General features: G+C 44.0%; 1 protein-coding gene and 1 long non-coding RNA gene across 5 annotated transcripts in view; one reads left to right on the top strand and one right to left on the bottom strand.

Annotated features, from left to right (window-relative positions):
• Window positions 1-7,283, bottom strand: part of LOC135407446 (uncharacterized) — a 274,027-nt gene extending 266,744 nt beyond the window's left edge. Inside the window, exon 1 of the long non-coding RNA XR_010426876.1 lies at window positions 7,272-7,283. This is a non-coding gene — a long non-coding RNA (uncharacterized LOC135407446). The remainder of the gene's footprint in view (window positions 1-7,271) is intronic.
• ZCCHC7 (zinc finger CCHC-type containing 7) overlaps window positions 1-16,895 on the top strand; it is an 86,513-nt gene that overhangs the window by 26,506 nt on the left and 43,112 nt on the right. The gene's annotated exons all lie outside the window — the stretch shown is intronic.

Raw genomic sequence — 16,895 nt, 5'->3', positions numbered from 1 at the left:
TCTTCTGCTGTTGGCCAGAAAGTTGCAGTTTACAACCTGCTGCCTTAAAAACCTGCCCAGGAGGTGCCAATGGGACTTTGTGGCTACACAGGTTTTTATTACTTTCCATGGTTTTTATAGGGGCTCGTGAAAACTCATTCATCCGTTGCAAAAAAGCTGTTTGTGAACCTCCAGCTTTCCCTGTGTTGAGCTACCACCATGACAGACAAAGATTTTTTTTTTTTCCTTTTCACACAATAGTCCTGTGCTCAGCCCTTGCCCCAGTCCACGACAACAGAGCGTTGTCCCGTGGGGAGGCTGCAGCTGGGTGGGATGGGGCAGGTGGACAGTGCTGCTGTCAGTGAGCACTTGGCTGCCCCTTGCCATCCTTGGGGTGCCCAGTCCAGCCAACACCCTCGCCGATGAGTGGAAAGGGGCAATGGAGGGCTCCGGGTCTTTGTTCAGTGCCCATCAGAGCAGCTACCTCCTCTGTACCCCTCGCTGCTGTGCCAGGTGCCATGCGAGAGCCCAGAGAAGGTAAAAAGGAGGTGGGTGAGAAACTCACCCAGTCCAAGGCCGACATTTCCAGGGGAATGGATTCCCAGGACAAACAGGATATGTTATGAGTAATATCTGTGAGAAATGGATTTTCATAAACTTTATATCCAAAGTAGTGGAATCTTCTGCACAATGTAAATGGTATTATGAAAATGTAAAGTTCATTAACAAGCTGTGTATTTTTTTTTATCCACTTGAGTGTAATTTAGAGATTATATAGTGTAATAGGATTTATACCATTATGCTGTTTCATCTTTATGGTGTTGCAAACATGTTAAGCACAGCTGGCAGAACCGAGCGCTTGTCTTCGATGTGAGGGTGCCCCAACGCACAACAAACAACGCATGTCGATCTGTGGAACTTGGGTTTCTTGTATCAGCATTAGTGGAAATAAAGAAATCTCTGTAAGCCCTGTACAGCGTGAACCCAATGGACTCAACCATCTTACTTTGAAGGATGAGGTGGTACTGGTTTGAGCACAATTTATGTTAGATGTGGAGAGTGTTTGTATCTCTGTCAGCAAGGTGCTCTGCTCGAGAATGTGTTTTTAAAAGCAACCTAGAAAGTGCCGTATTAGCCAGGGAAAAGATGGTATTTTTCTGGAACTGGAGGAATTAAAGTTCTTTAGTCTTGTGGTGTATGCAGCTCTAAACTAAATGGTTTGGGAATACGTGATTTCCCCTTTGCAGTCTGGAGGCACATGGAAAGTGAAAGTCTGGAAATGTCGGACTGACCACTGAAAGCAGAGGATGCTGTGACAGACACTGCGGTACTTTCAATGAGTATTAAAGCACTAGTCCAGGTTAAGGCATCCTTCCTTCCTCAGTGCAAAATACTTCTAGGCATTCCTTTATCCTTTCTTGCTTTCTAAAATATATCATCTTAGTTCTCTCTTTAACCTTAAAATTTCACACAAAGATAAGCTTCTGCAGGGTCTAATATTGTCTGGAATTCAGAACCTCATCTGCCCCTACCCCCCTCCCCAGAAGGCACTTTACCATAGACCTAATTTTGGGGCACCCTGTCTCCCTTGTTTCTGGCTGGATGCAGGTAGCTGTGTCCCTCTTTTCTGCCCCTTGTCAGAAATTGCCAACATAGCCAGGTGCTCTTGCCAGGCATTCCTTGTCCTTAACAAAGTCTTGATGGCACTTACTTTGTGCTGAATCGCAGTCCCTGGCAACAGTTAAAGGAAATGAGGTGATGCTTCATCTGTGGGTGTTGTGTTGGGTATAAACCATCTTTGGGGAAAAGAAAACTTCCAACCCTGCTGTCATCCTGCTGTGTCGAGTTCAGCACAGGGCACAGCCTGTAGTGACACACCTTTACCTGAGGACAACTTCGTGCTGGGCTGAACCTGGTTGTCAAAGTGCTAGGAATTTTGTGGTAAGGTAGAAGCATGGCTTATGTCCATGTTTTGTCATCGATGTATTTTTACAACAATTGATCAGGCATTACACCCTCAAAGGCTGCAGAGTTACACCGATTTTGAGACACAGTGCTGATTTTTCCCCTGTTTAATTCCACACTGCACCATCACAGAATGCTGCTAGTCTACTGAAACACAGATTATTTTAGAGAGAGGGATAAGACATAAGAATTTCTGTGTCAATGACAAGCTGTGTCTTGTTAAACAGAAACAGAGTTTCAATATTAATGCCCTGTAAATTATGATGAGCCAGTTACTACTGACCCCCAAGACCCAAGGGCAGGTTGCTGCTCTTTGCATGGAGAAAAGAAGCATAACCAGGCCTTTTTGTGAAGCAGAAAAAATTAGGAACATTTAGAAGCTGGGGATAACTTTCCAATTCTTCCACCCAGAATGGCTTACAGCTCCTGAGTTTTTGCTTTTTAAAAAAAACGCTGTGTAATATATCTGCCAAAACCACCAGATGTCAAATGCCCACCTTGCAAAGACCCAAATCAGAGCAATTTTTGCGTGAAAACGTGATGCAGCCCATTCACGTTTGTGGTGATGAGACCAGGGCCATGTTGTTGCCCTGTTGTCAGTGTGGGTGTGGGTCGGGCTGCCCTTGCCCCCCTGGCTGTTGTCTGGGGCTCACAGGGTCGCGAGACCCCCAAGCGGCCACACACCCCCTTTCCTGTGCACGCGCTGGCTGCAGGGTCCTTGTCCTCCTGCAGGCTGCTCAGCCTGGCCTTTCATCGCTCCAAAGGGTCAGATGGGTCAGGCTGAGCTCCCGCATTGCATCGGGAAACATCACTTGGAGAAAGACATCCAGGAACAGAGCAGGCGTGTGAGCAGCGCAGCTCCAACAAAGGTCCGTCTGTCAGTGGCTGTCACCCCACAAACCTACCTAAAATGTCCTTTCCTTTCTTCCGTCTCCCTGTACAGCTTTGCTTTATTTTTTTATGCAAAATGTCAGCTTTTTGGCATTTGAGTTATTCCTTAGAATGGATCTGCTCTTTGTGTAAAATAAGCTTTGGGTGTTTATTTAGATGTTCACTGAAACTGTGTGGAGAGTAGTAATTGTGTGGTACTAAAGAATTAATCCATTTAGTCATGGGAAGCCCTACTTAGACTTTTTTCTTTTTTTTTCCCCCCAGCATAACAGGTAATTTTAAGGAAATGCAACTTTAATTTAGAAATTTTATTTTAATAATTATATTGATAAACTTGTTTTTATCTAGGGGAAAAGAAAATCCTTTTTATTTGCTTATTTTTCAGAAGAAGCATCACTTTCCATAAAACTGTATTTTTATGCTTCTGTTCCTTTTATGCTTCAACTTCTAAATGGACATTCTTCTTGTAACACAGGTGCTTCAAACTATTTTATGGAGACTGCTAATTCATCTTAGGGAATCTTAACATTTAAGCATATAATTGTCTACTTAGAGCCCTTGACTGGTAAAATAATGTCCGCAGCTTGCTGTACCTCCTGTGTGCTGCCTTTCACTCACGTTAAAGTGGTCGTGCTTCGGGGGTTTTTTGTTGTTTTGTTTTGTTTTTTAACCTCCCCAAGCATGTTCTGGGTTTCACTGTGTGGAGCCGCTGTCTCTGTTAGGAACGCAGCAGGGAGCCATTTGTTTACTGGCTGTTCAGACCCCTTCCAGCAAAACTGCAATGCATCTTCATTGGCCTTATGAGTGTCCAAGGGGGGCATTCCAACCACGGAGAGTGGGTCTGGCTGCCCGGGGAGCACCTGCTGGAGCAGTGGTCCTCAAAGGGACCAGCAGTCTTCTGTGGGTAGGCTGGGGCAAGGAGAGGAGCTGGAGCAGGGGTATCCCAGGGCACAGGCCTTGGGATTCCTGGGGGAACACCATCTGTAGCTGGAGGCAAACACACTGATCCTTGTGGGGCCAAGGCAGAAGGTGTCCCTGAATGTGTCCACTGTCTGTCCCCAGAGGGAAAAACACAAGGCGTCTGGTGCTTGGTCAGGAGGAGACCTTCATAGTTTGTGGTTTTAGGAAAGTGTTTAAAGTAACAGAGAATACAAAAACAAAGCTCAGGGAGCATTTGGGCAACGCTCTCAGGCACATGGTGGGATTCCTGGGGCTGTCCTGTGCAGGGCCAGGAGTGGAACTCAATGATTATTGTGGGTCCCTTCCAACTTGGGATGTTCTGTGATTCTGTGATAGTACATTAGAGATTGCGGGAGGTTTTGAGTGCTGAAGTGTTTGATGCTGAAACTCAATGACTGGCTTTTTAGTTCTGCCTATTTTCCTTTTGTATTTGTGAAACAGTACACAAGTAGGGAGGAAATTGTAGAAAATACACCAACAAATGTTTTTATCAGTAGCAAAAAGGTGACAGAGTCAGCAGTTTGCCTGCAACATCCTGGTCCCTCAGAAATGGTAAGTGAAAATGCTTTTAAAATTATCTGTTCAGGCCAGAGCAGAGTAGCATATGGACTGGGAGCTGCCACTGGATGTACTGGTTCTTATTCTTCCAAACCTCATGTATTGCTGGCACTCAACTCAGTTGATAGTATCTACCTGTCAAATACAATATCTTCATTATAGTCGTGCAAAAGTAGCATATCTTTTTGATCTGTATTTGTGTGTCAGAAGGTGTTAAACTTTGCATATGAACAGACTATCTGGCAGGAGTAGAACAGGTAAGAAGGTAGGACATACAGGGTTATTAGTTACAGAAATACAATTATTTTTGTTTTACCATCAGAGAAGGTTATTATGCATATCAGCATCTCTTGGAGTTGGAACCTGAATTTCAGGTGTTTAGAATTGCACCTATATTTATGCTATTAAATGCTTTTGTTACACAAAACTAAACATTACAAATGCATTCAAATAGGATAAATGTCACACTTTGTGGCAGCCTCAAATGCTTTTTAATTACTGTTGTTAAATGAGGCCTCAAACAGTGGGAGAGTGGTGGAGGGGCTGTGTAACATCATGTGTGTGTGAACAGGATCATGGAAGAGATTCCATTATCTGTTCAGTGCAAGAACCCAGGCAGTGTCCACTAAAACTGGTGCTTGGAACAAAGTCCTCACCGGGCTCCATGTCATTAAGCCACATAACTTTGTGACACTAGATTCTTGGTGGGCTCGGAAGACTGTCAAGGGGTCATGAGGACCATGAGAGCTGCTGGCCATGGGGCAGGAGTGGTCTGTGGGTCTCCCCGCTGGTGCCACTGGTGCTGCACATCCCAACCCTGGTCCAGTGAGCCACACCAAGGGAGCTGCTGTGGCAGAAGAGTGACCTAGTGGCAGAGTGGGCAAGAGCTGGTGGCACAGTGGAGGGACTTGGGGGCCCTGGTAGGGGCTGCTCGGGGGCTGCCCTGCACCAGCAGGAGGGTCCTCACCTGCTGCAGGCCCCGTGGATGTTGCAGCTGATCACAGCTCTGGGGCCCCCTGGGAAGAAGCAGAGGTTGGTTCTTCCTTTGGTCACATTTCATTCAGCCACATTTCCTTTGGTCACATTTCCTGGACAATGCATGGTAGCTGTGCTTTGGGTAGGAAAAAGGTAAATGGATAGGCTCTGCTGTGCAGATGTCAAAATGTCAAAAAATGTCAGATGTAATGTCAGAAGTCTGTAGCTTGTTCTAATTAAAAAAAAAAAAAAAAAAAAGAAAAAAAAGTCTACAATTATCTTCTAGTTAGTCTTGACTTTATTTAAAGGTTTAATATGAATGTAGAAATTTGGTTCCCAACACCTGTGTTTGAAACACCATCACACCTGTCTGGACAGTGCTGAGCATCTGGCACTGAAGCACCCAGAGCCTCCTGTGCAGTGTTAGGGTGCTCAGGGCCACCTTTACAACATCACATCCGGAAGCATCTGGCTTCTGCTTAAGGCATGCATGGAGGGGTTGCACACTTGGTCCAGGCAGCAGGATGAGTATTTAATTCTTTTCTGCTGATCTAGTGTGTCCTGTCTTCAGCCAACTTGTCTTGGCGTCTTCACCATCCCGTCTCCTGGTACTCAGTACAGGACATGGTGAGCATTTCCAGCCAGGTTCAGGAAACTGGCAATAATGGGAACTTCTAATCCAAATTCAGAGCTGAAGCATCAGCTTTGAAAAGCACATGCAGAGATCACACCAAAATTTTTCCTTCCTCTTTCTCATTGTTTTGTTCCATTCCTTTTTAATAACTTTTTAATCAGCAGTACTTCCTTAAAAAAATAATTTAATTGTTTTAATGAGATTTATTGGTTTTAGGCAGTGCCTTGTGGTTTGCTTAACATAATTACAAAGCAAGGTGCAGCTGCAGCAGAAAATAAGTGAAGTAAGGAAGAAAAGAGTGACTAGAGAAGAGAGTGCCAAAAATCTCTAGGCAAGGGCTCTCTTGGCCAACACAGCAGACAACCTATGTGCTCATGACATGCCAGCTCCCTCATTCCTTCTTGGTGCCTACAAAGAAATCCTGACAGGACTGTGATATCCCTCTAACTATGTGCCTTTGACAACTACCTTTGATTTCTTACCTGCAGGGAAAACTACATGTTTTGGGTACCTAAATTTGCAGCCCTTCCAACGGTTTGCTTTACCCATTTTAGACATTTGGAAGTTTTCTTTTTCAGTGAATGACAACAGGTGAGTGTACTGAAAGCGCCAGTTCTGCTGGCCATATCCTGTTTTTTCTGAAGTCTTTGCCCCGCACCAGCTCACCATGTCCCTCGTTGACAGGGAGTTTTCTTTGAGACAGAGGGCAGTGCAGAGGGATGCAGAGCTGCAGTAAACATCCACTGGCACTTCTCTGCCAAGAAAGAGAGTCGCTCTGTTATTTATTTTCCCTTTTTTTTCTCGAAAGATAGCAAACTATAATTGAAACCAAGTTGCAGCAACTTGTTAAACACTCCAGGACCAGCACCCGTTTTCACCCCGCACTGATGTTTGGGCTGCAGCTGCTGCAGATCAACGGGAGGCCCCAGATGGTGCTGCCTAATCCCCAGGAGAATCCGTGTCCTGGAGGCAGCTCTTATCGCTCCAGACCATTGCAGACATTGTCTGCAAGTCTGCTGTAACAGGGATAATACAAACATGCAATGCATGAGTTTCACTTCCTTGAGCAACACAAAGACACAGGAAGTGAAATGTTACAAGAATAGAATTCACATTACCGAAAGCTGAGCTATTTTTGCTGCCCCAATAGGTAGCTGGTGGTTTGGGGGGCAAGGGGCACACTCCTAATGTGGTGCCGATTGTGTTTTGCCGCTCAGAATTGCGGTGTAGAGACCGTTTTAAAGAACATTTTTGCATTTGTTTTGTCTGTGCTGCCGGTTGCCGTTAGCTCACCTGGGTAGCACTAAACATGCCACTGTGCCTGAGGTATTGGAAATGCTCAGATTTCTCAATTTTCCCAATAGAAGTGTATCCTGGTTTCCCCCTGTCGTCCTGTGCGCCTGTTTGGTTGTCCTGGCAGTGTAGGATGGACGGGCTCTGCTTTCCAGCTCTGCCCGGGAGTTAGAGAGGTTTCTGTCCACTGATGGGGAATATCTCCTGGCAATTCTTTATTAATCACTTTGCTGCTACATAACAGGCATAATTTTGGACCTTCTTGCCTATTTCCGTCTGCATATGCCTTTAAAAACCATTCATGTTAGGCTTTTGGTGATGTAATTTTGTCTTTAAAAAATGGTTAATCAGTTAATTCTGGCAGGTAGTGCAGGTATTTCTGTCGTGTTCATGTATGACTTGGTCTTGTCACCTCTAGAGTTCGTTTTGATGTCCGCAGAAGTTATGACCATCCCTCAGCAGAGACCAAGGCGTAGCACTTAGTGAAAATTAAAAATAAAATTAAGTTAAAATATATTAAAAAAAGAAAACAATTTAGAGGTTGCTGGAATAGTGTTTATAGAAACAGATTATCATCAGTTTATCAGTGTCTTGTTATTTATCAAGCTGTAAAACTTGTCCTGATTTCACATTGTATGTGATTTATGCCATGCTGAGTTGTTCCTCTCCATATCTGAAAAATTCCAGAGGCACTCAGGTTCCTGATGGCTCTTTCTGGCACTATATAAGACTCTCTTTTATTGCCTAATATATAATCTGCTGCTCTGGGACCAAAAAATAGAACATTTCGGGTTGTTCTGCAGAAAATATCTACGTCCCTGTAACATTGGAGTAGATGGAGTCATGATTTGGGTTTTTTCCACTTTATTTAAAAGAGAGTGAGCAAAAGTTATTGGACTTTTCATTCGAGAATAAACTAAAATCCTGTAGCATTTTTTACCATGTGGAAGAAAAGAACAAAAATCACACACTAAACTATTGACAGTTTTGGTCAGTTTAGGTCCAGCTGCACTCACATGAGAGGACAGGTGTGGTTTTTTTCCCTATTTTAAATAACAGCATCCTAGCCAATAGCAGCTTGGTGAGGATGTACATGTGTTGGAAGGGTCATTATTCAGACTTACTTCGGTTGAAACTGTTTCATGAGGAACTACATAATTTTATCTCTCTAGTTTAATTTTGGCAAAAGCTGATGGAAGGCATAATATTTCCTAGCAAGAGTGGTGCTAGCAAGCTCTTATCCATTCTGTTTGTGTCCCTCAATAATTACTTCTAGCATTATTTAGACCACATACAGGTTTCCGGGGCACACGTTGTCGCGTGGCAATAACTGCAGGAGCACAACAGGATCCTCTCTGCAGAGCTGAACATACAAGATAAAAGATGCTTGAGATTAATATGCAAACATTTGGAAAACAATGGAGACAGGAGACGAACTGTGCCACTTGTGGAAGTTGGATTTCCTGCGTCACAAAACGCCCAAAGATAAGGAATGTGGATTAAAGTGGCTCTGACCACCAGGAGCACAGTCATCACAGGATTTGGCCGTTGTTAGTGTGGAGAGTGAGCCAGGTACAGCAAGGGTTTATTCCCAGTATAACCACAGAAAATAAGGTGCAGCAGGAATGAACTTCCTTGTTTGCACTTGAAAGGTTTCGCTGTGTTCTCTTTAATTTTAACAGCATTGATATTCCGTTTGCTTTATGAAACCCTTTATTACAAACAGTTATGAATATGAACATCTCATTTGATTGCTGATGAACAGAGGGGAAAATCTAAATTAAAACTTTAAATACCACTATTTAATTACCCAAATGGCTTTGACTGTGTTAAAGAGTGTCTGGGATTATTCTGTTTTTCAATTTGTTTTAATGCTTTCTCTGTAAAAGCTGATGGATTCCCAGGCCCATTGCTGTCACTGATGAACTATATAAAGATAAATGACATTATGGTAAATTCCACTTAATGACACATTTTTAATTTTCAGAACACAGACATTTTCTGTCTAGTGAATGAAGGCTAATTACCTCAAGATCAGAACAAAATAACTCCTCATTTTGAAAGATAATAGAAAAGAAATGTTGCAGATTAATGATGCTATTTATCTTTAAAAGAAAAAAAACTCTATCTTTATCCTGATAGTGCTGTTCCCTGAGGAACACTGTTATAAAATGAATCTGAAGTCGCAACTTAATAGGTTATTAAAATTATTTGAGTGTGGGCTCCTCTGGTTCAGCCTTTCCATAAATTTAAATTGGAGGTCTGCTGTATTTCTAAAGAAAGCAGCTTGTTTATGAGGCCACAGGGAGCAGACAGGATCCTGACATAAGATACGCCTCACCCTGTGCTGCAGCTCCTTTTCTAAGCCTGAATGGAACTGATACGTTTCAGAAACAGTTGAGAGAAAAGTTTGAAATGTCTGAATTATGTTGCACCAGTGTCTTTTCTTTCCAGCGTGTGTCATGAGAAGAGTAAGTGGTGGGAATACAGGGCACAGAGGTAAACCTGATGCAGGGACACGGCAGCAAACAGCATCGGCTGCTGCCAGGATCAGAGGGTTTGCGGCTGATGGCACAGGTGGCACCATTAGTTCCTGCTGGAAGGCTTGGGCAGTGCAGCCTCACCTTTAAAAAGAATGGGTGGAAAAACATTCCAAGCATGAGTTTGCATGCACTCATTCAGACTGTCCTGCTCCATCCGTTGTTGTTCCAAGCCAGATCATGGGTAACACTTCTGTCCCTCTCCCTGCTGTCATGACATGTGTGTTATGAAACCATATTCCTGTCAGATACCCTTCTCCTGCAGAGAACTAAAATGTATGAAAATGTAATTGAAAAAGGACATTTTCATCCTTGAAAATACCTTTTATGTCCATTAGTCCTGGAAAGCTGGACCCTGGTGCCCTGACAGCCACACTGCTGGAATGCATTGTGCATGGTGAAGCCTCCTCAAGGCTTTCCCAGTACCGTGGCCATTCCATAGACACATGGTTTGTGGCTCAGCCCTGGATGAGTTCACTGTGGAGTGGAAAGTGGCCAGTGTGTCCTCAGCTGAACAGGTCAGGAGAGTTCTTGAAGTTTCTGAGGCTGAAAGACAAGAAGGTGGAGGGAGATCCCACTCAGTAGGTTCAGATATCGTGGGCTGAAGGCATAACTGGGTTTTAGGATTGGGTACTGGGTTTTTTCATGTGCCTGTTCACAGTGCAGTGTCATTTTTCCTCAGCCACACTCAGCTGTGTGCCAGTGGTTGCTTGCTGTGGCTCCATCCAGAGTAGCAAGGGTCTGCTCCTGCCCCCAGTGCTGCAGGAGCCCACCTGGATGAGTGTGTCCCTCTGTGTTGGCTCAGCTCAGTGGTGCAGGGGTCAGTACTCCCATCTCTTCCCCAAGGTGCTCGTCCTCCCCTGCCTTTGGACAACAAAGTATTTTGGTATGTAGTTACTGAATTAAATACCAAATTTGGTGTTTAAGTACAGCCTGGGCTTCAGGGACCTCCCTTTATTTGCAGCAGTTCCAGTATTTTCTGTCCTCCAAGCGCCTCTCAGGGCTCCCCATCCAGCCCTGCCCTCCATGGTGTGACAGACTGGGGTTTCACAGTGCAAGAGGCTGCCAGAGGGGCCGGTGGTCCTGCCATGTGCTCTCCTTTCCGTCTCCTCCGAGTCAGAGAGGCACTTCCAGAAGTGGCTGTGCAGCCACTCTGGGGCCAGTTACATCCCTTCACTTCTCTCTCAGAGACTGCCCTGTGCTACTAAAGCTGCCCATTCACCACCTCCTTCTCACCCAAATCTGCTTGAGGAGGTTCTGAAAACCCCTCAGTGGTACTTACTTGTAAAAAAGTAATCTAAAGGGAGTATTTTATATTGTTTGGGTTTGGATACAAATTGCATCCAAAAAGATAGATATATAGTCCTAAGAAAAGTCCTATATATAGTCCTATATTTCTTAGGATATATAGTCTGAAGAAAAAATATCTTAGTGGCAACTTAGAGTTTAGTATTTGTTTAATATTTGTTTAATATTTGTTGAGTTTAGTATTATTTGCTTCAGTATTAGGCATGCTGGAACGCATTGGCTTGTGTGTGAGGTTAAGCAGAGTTAGAATTAAAGCCCCAGCAAAGATCACTCACTGACAAAATGCGGCACTTCTGATGACAACAGTCAGGAGAAACACTTTCAGCACCTCTGGTGTTCTCACTGGTTTTTTCATAGTCCTGACTATTTTGTGCATGTTCCTTCCGCTCATCTTTCACAGTGACATCGTTGCTCTTTGCCTGTGACTTTCCTTTTGGATTGTCCATCTGCTTTGCAGGCGTTGGTGATATGTGGTCTGGTAGAAATAGAGACCTAGGCCACGATCTAGAGATCATTGTACACAATTAATATGTGGTACCAAAGTAAAGAAGAAAATACAGAGCAGATTAATTTTGATTGAGATTTAAAATAATTATTTGCTGAGTTTTTACAAGATCTGGGCAAAACCTGGGAGGTTTCATGCTTGTAGTTTAAGATTCCACTGTGGGTATTTGTTGCTGTGCGTGAATCAGCAGTTCATACAACAGTGTTTTCTATAAATTATTAATCTATTCAAGAATGTGTAATGTGAGCATATTCTCTGTCCTGAAGGATTATTGGGTTTGTTAACGCAAAGGAGGAGTAGTTCACATACTGAAGCAGTCCCAAATTATTTTGAAGCCAACTATCCCCCATGGCAGCATCCCGTGTGCTCTGGTGTGTCTCCCAGAAGCTCAGCAAATAATTCAGGAATGGTCACCAGAAAAAAACAATTGCTATAAGAAAAGAGTTTATTTGTAAATGGTTACAATTATAATGCTGGCTGAGGTTTCCTTGGTTTTTGAATTTTGTTTTTGAAAACTTCACATCTTTCAGAGTCAGTTTCACTTTTTTCAGTTTAGTTTTTCTGAGGCTTAGGATCACGAGGATAGTCTTGAGAAGGAGCCTCTTTTAGGCAGATTGTAATATCAAAACTATATGGTTTTTGATTTTGTAATTATTAGAATTGTTGCATATATAGAATGCAAATGTTATGTATCACTTAGGTTTTAGTAAACAGTGCAGTACTTTATGATGAAATCCTAAAGTTAGTTTTTCCTGATTTATTGTACTAGTGCACAGAATATGAGAGATGTATATGTAAGTATTTTGCCAACATTTCTGACGGATTCTGACAGCAGAAACTGCAATTTTTATTTTTTAGGTTATATGGCTTTAGGCTTTGTGTTGGACAATTGTCAATATGATGGAGGGAATCTTATTTTTTAAAAAAAATAAATAATTTTTTTATTTGAATGATGTTATCCATAGACATAAGTCTTAAAAATAGCTGGCTTCCATGGCTGTTGTGGCTCATATCTAGCATTCATACATAAATTCTTCCAATTGTACTAATGAAATTCCAGTCCCAGGCAGCAGCATTTTACAACCACATAGCAAAATGCAATGTCTGAAACTAGGAGTGTCTCTAAGAAGTTCTTTCACGTTGAAGCAAAAATGTGCTCAGCAAAAAGAAATGTAAATTTAAGGAAAATCTCCAATTTCCTATTCTATGCAAAGCTTTGATTTTTTGCTGATTCAGGGAGTAGGGTTGACATTGGAGCTTCTCATTTCTTCTGAAATAATCACTTTTTACTTTGGAACAGTCTTTCATTTTTCATAGCACTATCTTCTGAAAGAGTCTGTTTTGTATGTATGAATCTGTTTTTCTCTAGATAACACAGAAAGTAAAACTATTAGAAACAGTTTCCCATCTATTACTTTCCAGAGTGCATAGAGAAATACTAATTTTCAGTGGCACCCATTCGAGGACTTTACTGATGTCTTTTTCCCCCCTTTCAGAAAAAGACAAGAAGAGGAAGAAGGAAACGCATCTGTAGTCTAAATTGACTGTGCCAAATAAAATGTTAAATCTCAATAGAACACGTAAAAGGCAGATAGTTAATGGCAATAAAGCTGTCAGTAAAAGCCCAGTGGCTGAGGAGGGTTGCAGAGCCCGTGCTGGAGCGCTCCGGAACCGGCTCTGGAGCCACAGGCACTGCCCTTGGGGGTGGTAAGCACCGCTGCTGGTTCCTTAGCTCTTGTATAACTCTTCCCTGACACAAGCACAATTTTACCCTTTATTTAAAAGGGGATCGTCTGCTGTGATGGTACAGTGAGCCTATTTTAGGCAAGAAGCCCCCCTTGATGGGAGCCCTGTGGTTCCATGGCCTGGACTAGCCCCAGTGGCATTTCTCCTCTTATAATTTCATTTTAAAAACTGCTGATTTTATATCTCCTTCTGTTGCTGTTCAGTGTCAGCCAGAGAGTTTTGCTCATTTGGCTTCCTTCCATCCCATTCCTGCCTGTTGTAGTGCAGAACCAGTCCTCAGGATTCCCCCAACAGGCACCAACCTGACTGGGATTGGTAGGAGCTGGCAAGATAAGGGAGGTCAGGTAGGGTCAGTAGTGCTGATGCCTCTGCAGGTCAGGCTTTAGTGAGGACATTCAGAGCACTTATATAGAGAACAATTTTGCCAATAGTTGACTTTTTTCCAAATAGCAAAATCGGACTTTCCTGATGCTGGGAAGTGAGGGCCACTTTGATGATGTGCCCAATTTGCTTTTGATCCCTACAAAGATTTGCTCCTGGGAATGATCTGCCTCACCAAGAGGACTGAGGGGAAGAGGGCTGACCCTGCAATGCTCTGTACAAAGACAAGCGAGCAGTCGGGCTGTAATCCTTTGTTATACACTAGTGGGTAAATTTCCAATGTTTTGGCATTTTCATGGAGACAATCTGATCTGCTTGCTTCCCTGGCTTAATTACCGGTGATTTTGGTGTTAGAAACCACCAGGACTCATTGAGATTCTATTACCATTTGTTTTGTGTGTGGATTTCCATCTATTGCTTCTCTTTTCTGGTCACTTCTACTGTTTCAGTATCTCTTTTTCCTGGAAATAAAACCCCCGATCATCCCTTCTGCTGCTTCACTCTACAAAAGTACCTTCTGTTTGGCTCCACTTTTTCAATGGAAACATCTTCTACACCCAGGTGCTTCCTGACTTTCCCTTATGATGATCACATCATCACCACTGCCCCACAGCTTGGGCAAAATGCCCCAGGGCACGTTGTTCTCTGGGGGGCACAGCGAGGTTCCTACTCTCCCAGCCATCCATCGTTGTGGCTGGCCCAGAGGCTGGTCCCCTCTGCAGAGGTTGGGCATGGACAGGGGGAGCAATATGCTCCTGCCCCCAACATCTCTGAACTCTCAGAATGCCACTTGAATGCTCCTCTGTGCTGACCATCAGTGTCAGGCTCAGAGGCTGTGCTGCTTTAGGATAACCCATGGCTACTGCAAGCCTGCATGGCAAAGTTTTGGTTATTCTTTTTAACAAAGCAGCTTTGCACATTCCAAAAAGCAACTTGTTTTTAGTCAATGCCTTTGGAAACAATCAGTTCCAATGTCCGAGTATTTAGGTTTTCTGCAGCCAATGTCGTTCCTGTTGTTTGTGTTTTTGTCACCCGCTCCCTTTAGTTACCTCAAATGACTCAAGTTATTTTACAAGACCTTTCTGTTGGAAGAGGTCTGTCCTTAAAATAACTTCTTGAGTGTTCTTGGCACCTCTACCCACCATAAAATTCAGTTTAAAAACCCATAGGTAGCAAATGACATATCCACTGCTCCTGTCAATGTCATGGCCTTGCATCGCCATGCTGAAAGGTATCTCCTCAATTTATTGTTCCCCAGTAGTTGTTTCTTTGGGAGCAGGCCTCTTGTATAGCTATTTGTTGAACTGTGTACCTACTGAATTAGTCAAAGACCTGTCTAAAACCATTTTTTTCTTTTCCTCTTTACCCCTCCCCCAAACTTGCTTTTGTTATGTATTGGCTTGCTAATCCTTGTGTTGAGCAGTATCAGACATCACCTTTCTTGGGGGCACTTAGTCCACTCTTCCGCTTTCTTTGTCAAAGGGCTCCCTTAATAGGAGAAGTCAACAGGGAGGACAAAAGGGATTGAAAGTTGTATTTAATCGGGGTCAGAGAGGTGGTGTTCAGAGTGACGGGCCCACAGGCAGGCTGGCCTTTTATGCTTTCCGACACAGATGGTCCCAGAGCATTCAACTAAGTGAAGAGAAAGCTGCCCAGTGAAAGCTATTGTGGGGCAGCATCGTTACAGTTGAGAAGGGTTGCCAGGGGTAACTGGAGAGTATCACCAGCATTCTGTGATCACTAGTCTGTGCCATTGAAAACCCCAGACCCGGGATCGCTCTGGGTCCCTTGGCATCCTCACGATGCTTCCGTGTAAGCGGCAATATCTTGTACTACGTTTTTAAAATTTAATATCATTATTTTTACTTTGAGGCACATAAACTGTAGAAGCATTTGCATTTCTTAATTTCAGAGTAGCCACCTTCTGCAAAACATACAACCACTTGCTTTAGAACATATTGCTTTTCTTCCCCTGGGGAATAGTCAAATAATATTTGAACTTATTAAGATAACAGTGTGCTTACAGAAACTTAATTTTTTAACATTTGTCTGAGTGCATGGATAGTGAATTAAAAAAAAAAAAAGGGGGGGGGAAGGGAGCTTGTATAATTCAACATGAATAAAGCCTACAGGCATGTGCAAAAGGTTTGGAAACTGTGCCCAGAAGAACCCCAGGGTTTTGCCACAGTACCTTCTTTGGTCTAAACAAGTGGCATATCGCAGCAGGTAAACTATGTTCCTGACAAAATAGTTGAATGCTGCTTTTCTTTTTAAACAGAAACCCTACTGATCTTTTTGTTCAAGCCATAGGTGTTGGAGATTGTGACTGTACCTTGTGTCTCAGGTGAAATGCCAGTTGAAAACACAAATACAAGCACAAGCCTTGAGCAAAAGCATTAGAAGGTCAGCACCAAAAGTTCACCAGGGGCCCCATAGCCCCCTGGCACGTGCACCCAGGGGTGCTCTGGGTGGCCATGGCTGCTTCTGGCACATGCCAAGGGGCTCTGCTGGCATGGCTGGAGGTGCAGTCTGGGGCACTGGTGCCCTGGGGCAGGTCTGGAAGGGGCAGATGCAGAGCCAGCTGTGCCACCCAGAGTCCAGCACAGACCCAACTGTACCATCCAGTGTCCAGTGTAGAGCCAGCTGTGCCAGCTGGTGTCCAGTTCAAAGCCAGCTCTGCTGCCCAGTCTAGATCCAGCTGTGCTGTCCAGCACAGAGCCAGCTGTGCCACTCGGTGTGCAGAGCAGAGCCAGCGGTGCCGCCCGGCAGTGCCCGCACACCCAGGGCACCTCTGCTGTCAGCAGGGGCTGGCTGGGGCTCACTGCTCTGCCAGAGGGGGACGGGCAGACACAGGGAGTCATGGTCCAGCTTTTGCCTTATTGTTGGCTTTGTGTCACCCTTAGTTCCCGGTCAGAGGAGTTCCCCGGGCAGATGGAGCTCGTGAGCCCTGTAAGGCCATCCATCTAAGAGAAGGTCACTCTAAACAAACCTACATCCTGAGGACCTCACTGCCACCGTCCGAGCTTCGCTCGGCCCCGGCAGTTGAACCTCAGGATTAAAGGGTGGGCTCAGTTCAGCGCACACTGTGTCTCACCTAAAAAATCCACTGCGCAGGCTCGAAAGGTAATGACCTTTCCCAAATCTTCGTTCGCGAAGACTG

Source organism: Pseudopipra pipra, chromosome Z (genome assembly GCF_036250125.1).
Source record: "Pseudopipra pipra isolate bDixPip1 chromosome Z, bDixPip1.hap1, whole genome shotgun sequence".
Taxonomy (NCBI): domain Eukaryota; kingdom Metazoa; phylum Chordata; class Aves; order Passeriformes; family Pipridae; genus Pseudopipra; species Pseudopipra pipra.
This window is presented reverse-complemented; position numbering and strand designations above follow the sequence as displayed.